Genomic DNA, 13,346 nt, shown 5'->3' with positions numbered 1-13,346 from the left:
AAAGAATGTGAGCGGCCCACTACGAGCAAGGGCTGCGGCCGGTTGTGAAGGACAAACCCATGGGAGCGAGGGCAGAGGTCTTGAGCTGCCTAAACACAAGCAAGGATTTAGGATACTAGCACCCCACTGGATAATGGCCATCCCATTTGAACTACCAGATGTCCATGAGCAAAACTCCTAAATCCTTCACTATTTAGACTGATTAGTGGAACCTGTAGGAAACCCAGGCTTGCCCCTCAGAAGGGGTAGCTGATAAGGGGTTAGCAGAGGACTACAAAGTCTGTGATTTGTAGCCGGGAGAACAAGGGGATGATGCTAACTCTTATAAGATCACAGTGGGGAGGCATGACAGGGGTGCCTGTGTGTCTGGGATGAGAAATGGGATGCTTTATTTGCAAATACCAGACCAATCTCAAAGTTATTCACTAAGCTTATGTTGTTGGCCAGATGCACATCACGTGATTAGGGCTCTGGGTAGAGCAGTGTTTTCAAAAACACAAACAATCACTTTACAGTGACCCAAGCTGAAGAGATGGTCCCCAACGTGCGAAAATGTTGGAGTGAGACAAGATGCGATCAATGAACAAGGGGTCTATATGTGATAATTAGCATGCAAATAGGCCCTAGCCAATGAGGGTGGTGGGAGGAACACTGTAGATTGAACACGTCATGAACGAGAATCTCTGCAGTTATAACATGCTGTTTGCTTTGAAGAAGACACAAAGCTCTACAGCAGTGGACTTATAATAATACCCTGTCACCATTTTAAACTTTTTGTTTACAAACTAAAGCTCTTGTGCTTCTCACAAAAGGGTGCACCTATCCTTTTTCCCTAGAAAGTTGTGATTTCTTGGTCTGGTTGTCCAGAGGTTACTCTACACTGTTTGCAACCTTTGGCTCACCAGATGTTTTGGTCTACATTTCCCATCAACTCTAGCCAGCATAGTCAATAGTGAGGGATCATGGGAATTGTAGTACAACACATATGGAGAGGCACTGGTTGCAGACCCTTGCTTAAATCTCAGGTCATATTTGTCAGCTGTAAGCCTGACTCGAAAGGATGAGCAAACTAGCTAAAGGATGTTAGCCACCCCAGTGACTGAACCACACAACGCTCTCGTATGGGGGTGAACCCCATACTTTTTACAAATAAATGCAGTACGTTATTATAATAAGCATACAGTTTGGTGTAAGGTAAATCATTTTGTGAATCAACATTTTCAACACGAAAACTCAATGATGTAAAGGTAATTCAGAAAAAAAAATGTTCACATTTCTCCAAATAAAATCACATACAATTTTCAAATTCTTTCAAAACAATTGTTTTCATATGAGCAAATATAAACATGTGTTTCACAAGATTGTGAAATACAAGTTTTAGCTAGTCATGGAACCCGCAGGCTGCCTCCCCCGCCCCAGACCACCACCTTCTCCACATCCTCCATTCCCTTTTTTTAAATATTCCAAACCTGCCTCCCCAGCTCGACTTACCTGATTATGGCACTGTCTCCCTTTGCCGGCCACAACGGATATGGAAGATGGGCTCCGTAAGCAGCCCGGCCTTCCATTTCCATGGCGGCCATATTGGAACTGTTTTTTCTATGAGTGAGTTGAGGTTGCCCATCCTGATGTGTCATGACAGTGTTACAACATATTTAAGCCTCAGCACTCATTTGTTTTAGAAATTAAGCACTGACTGTTTCACTTCGGGACGGTTCCGCCTTCCTGGACTTGGAACGATGGGTCCCTGAGGGGTTCAGTGGTAACAAGTACTTCATCTTTAGACACAGCCTCTACAGCAATTGACGCGGAGCCTACAACTGGAAAAAGTCATTTAAGGCTTTCCATAACCCATTCACCTCAAGGTCACACTGCCAACTTCAAGGTAAGCTGGAATTGCATTTACATTGATTGATTGATTGATTGATTGATATTTTATTTCTATCGCGCTCATACACAAGTGTTTCAGAGCGCGACCAGGCATGGAAAGGGAACAGGGGAGAACAAAAACAACGATCTTACTAGGCCCAGTGACATTGAGAACGTGCAAGTGCAGGGTAGAGGGAGAAGGGGGAGAAGTGCATGGAAGTGGGAACAAAAGGAGAGTGCGGAGCGAGAAGGAAAAAAAAACAAAAATAATAATAAAATAATACATAAAAAGGTAACAAACAATGGGAGTGCAGCCTGCAAGTGGCAAGTGCTGGGTTTATGGCAGCAGGCCGTTTAGGTCTGAAAGTGCAGGAAGAAAAGGGGAGGGCTGTATGGGTACAGATACAGACCCCAGTGCAGCGGGTGGCCCAGAGGCAGTGCGTGAGGGTGGCAAGATGAGCAGGTACCTGGGCCCAGAGGACAGAGGGTGGCCAGGTGCATGGTGCCGAGGGAGAGCAGAATCAACAGGGAAGAGGGGAGGAGAAGGCAGGAGCAAATAGGAAGGTTTTTAGGTGCTTCCGGAACCGGAGATGGTTCTCCTCAAGTTTTAGAGTGGCAGGGAGGCTGTTCCAGAGGGAGGCCCCAGCCGAAGACAGAGATCTACCCCCCAGCTCGTTTCTTTGAGAAACGACTGACCCAGAGGGAGTTAGAGGTAGAGGAGCAGAGTGCTTGAGATGGGAGGTATTTGCGGAGGGATAGGTGAAGGTATGTTGGACCTAGGCCCCAGAAAGCCTTGTGGACAATGCAGAGGGTTTTGAATGTAATCCTTGCATCCACAGGGAGCCAGTGGAGAGATTTCAGAGCTGGAGAGATACGATCCCAGGGCTTGACGCCAAGGACAAGACTTGCAGTCCTGTTCTGGATAAGTTGTAAAGGGCGGAGAGTAGAGGCAGGTAGATTAAGAAAGAGGCTGTTGCAATAGTCCAGCTTAGAGGGAACCAGAGCTTGGGAGACAGTGAGCTTCTGGGGGAATGAGAGGAAAGGAAGAATACCTCTGAGGAGGTGCAGTAGGAGGTTTGACTTTTTTGATACATCAGCGATGTGGGCAGAGAAGGAGAGTGTGGAATCAAAGGTGACACCAAGGTTCTTGGCCTCGCAGGTGGGGATAGGAGGAGGGCCAGGGGAGGCTGGCCAGAGAGTGAGGGGAAAGGCAGGTGATGGTGTGCCAATGAGGAGGATCTCTGTCTTGCTGTCATTAAGACAAAGATCGTAGGCGGCACACCAATCTTGGATGGCAGTTAGGCAATCAGTGATGAGAGAGGTGGAGGAGGTGGCCGAGGGCAGCCTGAAAATGAGTTGAGTGTTGTCTGCGTAGCACTGGAAGTTTGAGCAGAAAATGGCAATACAGCGGGCGAGAGTTGCCAGGTATTGGTTGAAAAGCCAGGGCGAGAGGTTAGACCCCTGGGGAACACCACAGGTGGAGAGGAAGAGAGATGATAGGAAGGACCCAAGTTGGACCTGGGAGGGTTGATCAGAGAGGAAAGAGGTCAGCCAGGCCAGAGCCTGATTGGTGATACCCAAGTTATCTCGGAGACGGTTGAGCAGGATGGTATGGTTGACCGTGTCGAAGGCAGAGGAGAGATCAAGTAGGATGAGAACAGAGGGAATGCTAGAGTCAAGGTTGGAAAGCAGATCTTCACGGATGTTCAGGAGAGCAGTTTCCGTGCTTCTTCCAGATCTGAAGCCAGACTGATGGTCATGGAGACAGCCAACAGAATCAGAATGAAGGTTTAGCTGAGAGATGGCCAGCTTTTCAAGGAGTTTGCCTAAGAAGGGGGTAATGGAAATTGGGCGATAGTTGGCGAGACAAGAGGGATCCACTGTGGGTTTCTTGAGGAGAGGATGCACAAGGGAGTGCTTAAGAGGGGAGGGGAAGGATCCTGAGGCAAAGGAGTGGTTGCAGAAGTCGGCAAGGGCCGGAGCGAGGGTATCCATGTGGTCCTTGAGAGTTTTAGAGGAACAGGGATTAACCTGTTTTGACAAGGCTTTCATAGATCGGACTTGTCTTGCGACCTCATCAGGGGAGAAGAAAGGAAAGGAAGAGAAGGAGGGTGGGGGGGTGGCTGGAGGAGGGTCAGTGAGTACCGGCAGAGAGAGGAGAGGAGAGGGGGTGGAGGAGAGTGTGGACAGGATGTCCTGGGTGTTTGAGATAAAGTGTGAGACCAGCGCATTGCAAAGAGCCTGAGAGGCAATGGGAGGGGTAGAGATTGCAGCAGGGTTGGCCAGCTCCTTACAAACGTTAAAGAGTTCGGCCGAGCTGTTAGATGCCACAGCGACACAGGCTTGAATGTGGACTCTCTTCTTGGTACGGACAGAGAGACGGTATTGCCTTTGGAGAAGGCGACTGGCCAGTTTGTCAGAGGATGAGCAGGAATCTCTCCATTTTCTCTCAGACGCCCTACACCTACGTTTAAGTGTAGCGAGGTCGGAGTCATACCAGGAATTGCACTTGGCTTTGAACTTCAATAGGAATATTTTATAAGTGCACACTAGTTACCTTGAGGTTAATTCAGTGACAGTGAGCTGTTATCTATAAACAATGGGAATAGACTTTTTAAACTGGGTCTTCTGTTGCCAGGACAGCCAAAAGGAGTACTTAGGCAAGGAGGATAGCTAAGGGGCAACGCGTTTGCCTTGGAAGTATGGCGATGTGTGCAACAGGTTCGATCCCCTAGTAGCTGCTTGCTATTAAGCGCGTTATAAATAACCAATTACCTATTTGCATTCTTTTTTATGGTAATGCTCATAAAGGTTGTGTGAGCAAATTGTGCTTATTTTGCAAATAAAAGTGCCAGGGCCCAAATATCTTATTGCGCTACTGTGCCAAGGTGGAGCGGCAGCCCTCGAGCACACTGCTTCCACTGCCTACTGCTTCCCACAGTGTCAACATTTTTGAGGTTTCAGCTGAAACTCTGATGAAGTCTTTGGGAATGATGGGAGCGGTGTTAATGGCAGATTTGAGATTTACCAATGCCAATCCAAATAACATAAAATGAAATACTAGTTGAGTCTTGAAATGAGACACCAAATGCTTCTCTGCTTCATAGAACATATCATCCTTGCTATCATATTCGGCTGCTTCGATAGGTGGCTCCTCGGGGGGTGTTGGCTCCTGGGGAGTTGTTGCTGGCTGCTGGTGAGTGTACTGTTGTCTTCTCTATACCGCGTTTCCCTCTGGCCAACTATGGCACTGCCAACTTCCAAGGGGTAAGAGGGGCTGCATCTCCACTTTGCTTTCCTCCTCTGTTTTGGCAGGGTACGAAAATGAGCTGGTGCGCAAAATGAAAGCATAAAGACATTACGCCTTGCTTTTGTGCTTTCATTTTGCACTCCCCTCAGCAAAAGAGCCCCCCCCACTCAGTCTTAAACTCCACCTGTGTCTTGGAAGAGCACCAGCTTTCACGCCTGCGTGAGCTTTCAACCAATGGAATCAGCTTTGCATGTTCACCTGCTAATGAGGCGGCATATTGCATAGGACTGAAATAACAAAATGCCCCCTGAAAACGTGCTTGTTTTTGCTGATGAAGGGTCATTCGTCATGGTGTCTGCCATCTTGGTGCTCACTTTCCCGCCCTTGCTTGTCTCAATCCCCTTACGGGCGCCCTTGCTTGGAAACCCAGACCAGACTACAAACAACGCAAGTGTAACAATCTGGAATGTACCTTTCTTCGGAAGAGGAAACAGAGCCAAAAATTGCCAGGATATGCAAAGTGCTGCTAAGGCGATCTGTACTAGTCTGGTGTGGCCACGCCCTTCTGCCCAGCGAATCCAGACGGAATGAGAAGCATTACAGCCTTCACCTTGCGCTGTGGTCCACAAAATGGTGTCCTTTTGACCCCTGCTTCTCCTAGAGCTGCACTGCCCACGTGAATGTGAGTCTCCGGGAGACTGTATATAGTATGCACACCCATTTGACCCATTTACCCCATCTTCCAATATCTGGAGAAGGAGAAGCGTTTGCAATTTCTTTTGGACCACATTGCTGATCAATCAATCAATCATATTTCTATAGCGCAGTCTAATTACCAGAGGCATCAAGGCACTGTTCGGTCGCGTGACTGTACTACCAAGCTATTGACGTTGTGGACTGTTTTCATTTTACTCCTTAAACTGTGACTTTGGATGCCAAAACATCAACATTGGGTGATGAAGGGCCCTTTTCAGCCAGGGAGCAATCCTTTTCTTGGCCAAAAGATGTTCTCTGCTGTAGAGTCATAAATGCGCATGTATCCTAAAGCTCATTAGGTCATGGTTGGAACACTAGATTTAATTTTATTTTGCCAGTAGCGGGATGGGGGAGCCGTCCTATGCCTATCCCCTTGTCATTTAGATGTCCCCTGCTGAGATCCTGTTTTATGCTTTCATTGGTTAAGTGGATTAACCTTTTAGCTGGTTCTTGGAAACTTTATTTAGCAACTGTCATGTGTCTGTGAAGTCACCCCTGGTTGGAAGAGTGGGACCTCAAAATAAAATGCTAGAATGGTCCATTAACCAGATTCTAACAAAACCAGTGGGGAGCTGGAAGCACAAGTCAATTACACAGCGGCTGAGCCGTCAGCCGTCAGGTGAATGCAAGGCAAGCCTTGAGTAAGGCTTCAACGCCTTGCATTGCATTCAAGCCACATATCATGTCCATTCATTTGTATGGCAGAGAGGAGAAATGGAACGCAACTTGCGTTTCCGCCGCTCCCTTCCTCTCCACCATATAAATACTCCAGCATCAGCACTGGCATGGATTGAAAAGCTGGCGCAGATGCTGGAAATCACAATGCGGTCCGCCTGCTTTATGCACCAGCTGTGCATAAACAATGCTCACAAATAAAAGTGAACATGAGTGCAATAGTGAAGGGCAAAAGGCAGCGAGCACACCTGCGAGCACACCTGCGAGCATGCCACCTTTTGCCCTTTAAATTTACACCCTGCACTCCAAATGATGAAAATGTGGTGGCGGAAACCGCTTACGTTACCTTGTAAATGTAGCGGGTCCCCGCTGCCAAATTACGTTTTTAAAGGACTTGAGCACCACAGAATCTTCCTTAAAAGAAACAGTGGGCCTCCTTCCGAGGCCGGCGGTAACCCACTGGTGCCGCCGGCGGGTTGTGCTGATCCCAAAACACTGAATCCGCCACCTGACTTCCTGGTGCCACCAGGACATTACAAGTCCCGGCAGCACGTGAAGCAAAGTTGCAGATTCGGTAACTCCTCATTCCCGCGGAGTACATGGGAGTGGGGAGACGGAAGCACCGGCACCGTTCGTAACGGTGCCGGTGCTTCTGTGAAAAGCCTGCCTGCAGGGGCCGTTGCGCCAGATAGGTCTGACCCTGCCAGACGTAACTGCCCCTACAGGCAGACTCGTAGTGTGGCGGTCCGGAAACAAGGGTGCAAGTGAGCTTACTGGCACCCTTGTTTCCAGATCACCACACTTGGAATGAGGCCCAGTGACTCTGGGAAAACTCTCACAGGATCAATCTAGGAATCTGCTGAGGAGCACGAAAGAAGTGGAAAAGTGCCTTATTTTTGAAAAACATACTCAGCTAGGTCCACAGAGTAAAGCGAAAAGGAATGTTGGCAGAACCATTTAAAGGTGGGTTGCTACTGGAGCCTTTAAAGGGACAACTTGGTAGATCTTCTGGTGCTGCCTAGAATCTTGAAGAAATAGTTGAATGTCGTTTGAGAATTACTCCATGCATCTTCTAATCAATTTTAATGTTAAGATGTGCACCCCACTAGGGGATGATGGGGATGGCCCTCTTTAAGTGGAGGGATCTGGGGGATCTGGAAATGATTAGAACCTTAGACAAAAGGGACAAAAAAGCTCAACAACTAAATGAGTTTCTAAACTAGATTAAGAGCTATTAATTGAAACAAGTGAATGGACTTGCTAGCAGCTTACACCATAAGTTACTTTGCACCTACCTCGCTCATTGATTATGTGTGTTTTAATATAGACCTTGGGTCCAGGCTGTTTAACTTTCAATTGGTGTGCAGGATTGAGAACGGCCACAATACCTTATTTTTATTCATTTTGAGGATTTACAAGTGGGCTTTAATCAGAAGAGCATAACGAGGAGTGACACATATTTTCATCGTTAAGATTAAATTACTTAAATATTTTGGACGTTACACCACTTTGGAAAGGTAATGAAGCAAAATCATCCTGGTGCTCTTTGGAGTTTTGGGCTGGTACACAATATTCATAATGTGTTACATTTTTTGTCCATGGTTTATCAACCTAGAAAATGGTGGATTGACCTATTTCAAAAGAATATTTATCGAATACCTGACTGATGGCTAACCCCCCTCAGCCACCAACCTGCAGCAGCGTTTAAGAGGCTAAGCGCAACAATGGCTGACCACGTTCACGTTTTAATCACCAAAATGAATAAAAATGGAAATAAAATTATAGTAACCTTTCAGATACTTACTGAAACTGGAAGAACGACCATTTTTCTATAGATAAGAGATAATATGATGATCGAATGATGGCCTCAGACTCCCTTCCCCCTTTACCAGCACCACACTAAACCAATTTAGGATCATAACCTGCAGCTTTGAGAGCACAAAGCACTTTCACATTGGCACTTTATATTCTTGAGATTATACTGTTAATACTAACCATGAATTCCAGCTAGACAAACGTGGATGCATTTTATTCTAAAGAAATATTTGTATGATGTTGGTTTTGTTTTATGAGATGTGTCAATGATTGTACATTCATAGCTGCCATTTTATCCCAAATAAACTAATTTGACTTGGAAATGGGGCAGCTTGCTGATCAAACAGAGCATGGTGCCCAAAATGAAAAATATTAAGGAGACTCTGATCCAAAGTGATCTTCTTACATTTGTTAAAATCTTGAAATATGTTGAAACACATTCACAATAAATCATATTTTTGGCCACAGAAGTTGCTGTCATTGAAGATGCTTGTAGCCCCACCTTCCCCCTGACTATGACTGAGCGAGGCCAGACAGAAAACGCCTATTTGGTCTGAAACCTCTCGTGCCAGATCCCCAAAACCTGTGGTATTATTGTGAAAAAGGCTGATGTGGGGTACAAAGGACAGTACACTGGTTCTGATTGCATTCTGTTTGAGTTTTTCCATAGACTCATTAGCTATGTCGCGAAAATGTTTACCAACATTAACAGGCATGCCCAGAAGATGATTCTGAACATCCAATGAGAATCCTGTGGAGTGCATGCACAAGTGCCATGTAAGCACCACACTAGCCCCCACAGATGTGGCCACAGCACCCACTGCAGTGAGACATGCACACAGAACATATTTGGATGGCTCTAGACCATCCTTCACATGTCACCGAATGCCATCTGCACATGGTCCAGATGAAAGCATGTAGTATGGTCTGTCCTCTCCCAGGGTGTATAATTGTATCTGACTAACAGTCACAAAGCAGTATAACCCCCAGTCACAAGCTCCCAGAAGCAATCCAGTTTCTTCGACTTCAATTGGAATTTTTGAAAAGGCCTCCATCATCATCAGTAGCAGAGGAAGGGTTCTACCAAAAGGCAAACATAGGTTACGTCAGCTCCTCATAAAAAGAAGTAGTGCATCAGCACTCAACACTGCAGGCTCTAGAATCCAGGCCAGCCTGTTCATTCGGTCTGAAGAATATTTGATCTGAATGTGAAGGCCCACTGCAGTTGTGCGTGTGACTGGGGCAAATGCCTATTATGCTAACGTCAGGGCAGTACCACTTCAGAGGCATTATCCAACCCACAACCTTCTTACCCTTCTTCACAGAGAAAACACAACAGACCATCAGCCCAGCCTTATGCTGCTCAGGGTTGGGTAGATGTGTAGGAGTTCTACACATCTACCAAATCCTGAGTAGCATAAGGCTGTGAAATTGTAGGGTCCTCAGAATCTGTATTCCCTACAGCCTAGCCCTTGACTGCACACCTTCCTAGCTCTAGGTTCATCATACACCATGATGGGGTGCAGGCCCCCAGACCTTACACAGCTCCACCAGTGGCAGGAGCGGATCCACCAAAACTGGGCCCAGTGACATTGGCGCTGAGTCCAAGCCACTGGAGGCAGGAGGTGGAAAACAGGCTCTTTAGTCATTGCCTTTGTTGGTTCTGGATACAACTGCAGAGACATAAGGGCAATATCAACTACTCGAGAATTGATAGAGGCAGCAAAGACTGCTACCTTTGTAAATACCTCCAACATACGAACACTGAACTCTTCAAACTATACTGACAACCTAGCCACAGTGGCAAAAGGGCTCTGAAGCTTCTCCAAAACAATGGGACCCGATCTTCTAAAAATGCAGATGTGTCTTCCATACCTGCCTTTTCAATGGAACCAGGGTAGCACTTGGCACAACTGGCATACTTAGAGTAGAAACACTGTTGCTTTAACTTAGGGCACATAGTGGAGCCGTATCCTAGCACTTTGGCATATTCGTAGGCTAGCTAAAACAGGTGATCGGACGCCTCTAAAGTGTGGTGCAGTGGTGACCCTTCCTTCTAGCTCGTTAATTGACAGCCAGACCATTCCTTTTCTTTGAGAACAGCCATGAAGACCTGTGCCTTTTGCTTCCTGATGGCCCTCTCATGACTGCTGAGGCATGACTTGCATAAGGTGGCAACATGGTTGGACACCCAACGCCCATACTGTCCAGAAATGTGCCCTACAAACATCTGTTTCAGGTCTTATTCCCTTAGGTCTTCGGAGGAGACAGTGTTGGAAAGAAAAGTCTAAAAGACCCAAAGATTAATAAACCACTCCGCATCCAAGTCAGTGTGTGCAGAGCAAGGAACTGACATCAGAGAGCATGGTTGGAACTTTAAGGATAGTGATACCTGTGCGGCCTCTTGCTGGAATTATGCTGCTTTTACCTACCAGTATATTGTTATAAAACATTCCCGGATCCAATCTGGCATCTGGGCATTGCACTGTATGAGGAATATGCTTGAAGAGGTATCCATTAGAACATGCCATCTGGAGGAGCCATAACGCACACAGGGCAGCCTACTTGTTTGCCCCTGCTCTTTTCTGGTCTTCCCTTGCCACCTGATCTGACCCTTCGCTTGCTACTCCCTCTCTCTCCCATCCTAACAAATGAGGAACAGCGGTAAAATGCCTCCTTGGACATAGATGCAAAATCCTTGGAGAAACCAGCCTTATACATCCATTTCGGTTGATTACAAAAAGAGACAGCTTTATTGTTGTCTTGCAAGGCAAGAAAGCATCATCCTACATTTATCGGAAAACTGACCCCTCTATGAGACCACCTGACGGATTCGAAACCTGAGAACGTTCTGGAAATCATCAATAGACCTTCTGGTAGAGGCATCCCACCACCAGCTAATACAGTATATTCCTTCATTCACATTTAATCCTTCCTATTTATCAACTTTAAGTTTCCATGTCACATGACAAGTCGTCCCCAGATGTGTCCTGCAAAGTCTCCTTCACACCCAACCCTGTTGTATCATCATTTGCACGCTTCTGAGCGATCGTCTCTTCCTACCGAAGCAAGCCAGTTTATGGGACTATGTGGGTCTAAAGGTCCATGGCTGGAGTTTCTGCAAGACAGCATTTTTGCAACCTTACTTCATATGCATGCTGAGGACTCCAGTAGGGGAGAGACCAGCAATGCCTAAGCCAACTTTAATAAATGAATTGAAACATCGCAGGTTCCACTAGAAGGGAAGTAACATTATAATAGCTTCTCATATGCGTTGTCACCGGGGGTGTGGCCCCTAACGTTTTCTCTTTGTGCATTTTATTTATTCATTTATTTATTTATTTATTTATTTATTGTCTCCCACACGAGAAACCAACAATGTCTCTCTCTCTCTCTATATATATATAACATAATACCATTTTTGTTCTCATTGTCCTAGCATTTGCTTCCATGCCTTCAACTCGTCTCTGAGTTTTGCAGGTAGCAACTTTACTTCAGTGCATACTTAACTTTCTTTGCAGGATCACATTGATCTATTCGGTCCTTTTCAATGCAAAGTCATTGTTCTAATGCCAAACATGTTTAACCTAATCTTGAGGAACAGTTTGAATAGTTATTTTGCCCTGATCAAAATCTTGCCACCCATAGGTACAGGGGATTTTTACATATTAAGGATTGAATGGTTTTAGCATTTTATGAAAGGTAAAGTGATCTCCTGTAATCTCACCTCAATAACAGGTTTCCCTTCCTTAACGTCAGTGAATGCATTGTAGGCAGTAGTCTGTTCATGTCCACCCTGTCTAAATTCCATTCCTGCTACATAAACATATGATGAAGGAAGGACAGGGCCACGTTTGTGTGACACTGAAAATCCTGTATCCAGTGATAAACTTGCGGCAAAAGAAAGCTACGCCAGAAAGAGCAGCAGTTTAAAAATGCACTTTTAAACGTATTTACATGTCGGGGAATGGGTTGGGGTAATATTTATGGTAAGGAGGATAACGGGGGAGGGGGCTGCGGGGGTCTCTGCCGCATATAAATGCATTCAAAATTGCATTTTTAAAGGCAGCTTTTTCTAAGGCAGGATTTTGTGCTGTGAAATTATCACATAGAAGCAAACATCCAGTTATGATTTCCTGTGTTACACAAATGATTTTGAATGTAAAACTGTTTATGTTTGGAACATAATTAGGACGCCTGACACAGCCTCATTATGAGACCAGCGGTAGCCGTGGCGGTAAAACCGGCACGGCTGCCACCGGTATAATTTGTTTTTCAGCACCCGCGAATGGGCAATTATCAGGTCATTATGGCCCCACCAGACCCGGTGATTGCCCATTCGCGGGCATTGGAATAAAATGCTCCCAATTCCCATTAGGGCTCAAGGGGAATGGGGAGCTCGGATGCACTAGCACCATTGATATGATATGATATTATCTGATAGGTTATTTATAACGCACTTAATGCCCAGAGGTTTCTAAGCACGGACCCGGGGATCGAACCTGTGTTGCTCCGTGTCATCTTGCTTCCAAGGCGAGCACATTGCCGCTGAGCAATCCTCCCGAGAACTTTTGTGAATGGTGCCGGTGCATCAGACATGCTCTGCTCCCAGGTGCCGGTACACCCGCCAACTCAGACTTGGCGCACGGAAAGGCACCCGCGAGCAGTCATCGTAGTTTGCCGGTCCCGTAACAACGGTACTGGCAAGCTCACTGGTACCGTTGTTACTGGAACGGCAGACTTGTGTTTTCTTGGGCTGTGCACAAGTTTGAAGCGTCTCAAATACTTTTAGGTGAGCCTGTTTTATCAGAATCCTATTTTCTTCTTTTATCCAAAGATCTGAATTGAGTTGTCTAAATTGCTCAGCCACAATATGACGACTTCTGTCTCAACTTATTTTCTTCGGGTCGGATTTCTATACTTCACGTTTCACTGCAGTTAGGAAATTTAGTTTTTTTCATTGTATGACACTTCCACGCAC

The sequence above is a fragment of the Ambystoma mexicanum genome, chromosome 7p (assembly GCF_040938575.1).
Source record: "Ambystoma mexicanum isolate Mex_15411 chromosome 7p, UKY_AmexF1_1, whole genome shotgun sequence".
Taxonomy (NCBI): Eukaryota; Metazoa; Chordata; class Amphibia; order Caudata; family Ambystomatidae; genus Ambystoma; species Ambystoma mexicanum.
Note: the sequence above shows the minus strand (reverse complement) of the source record.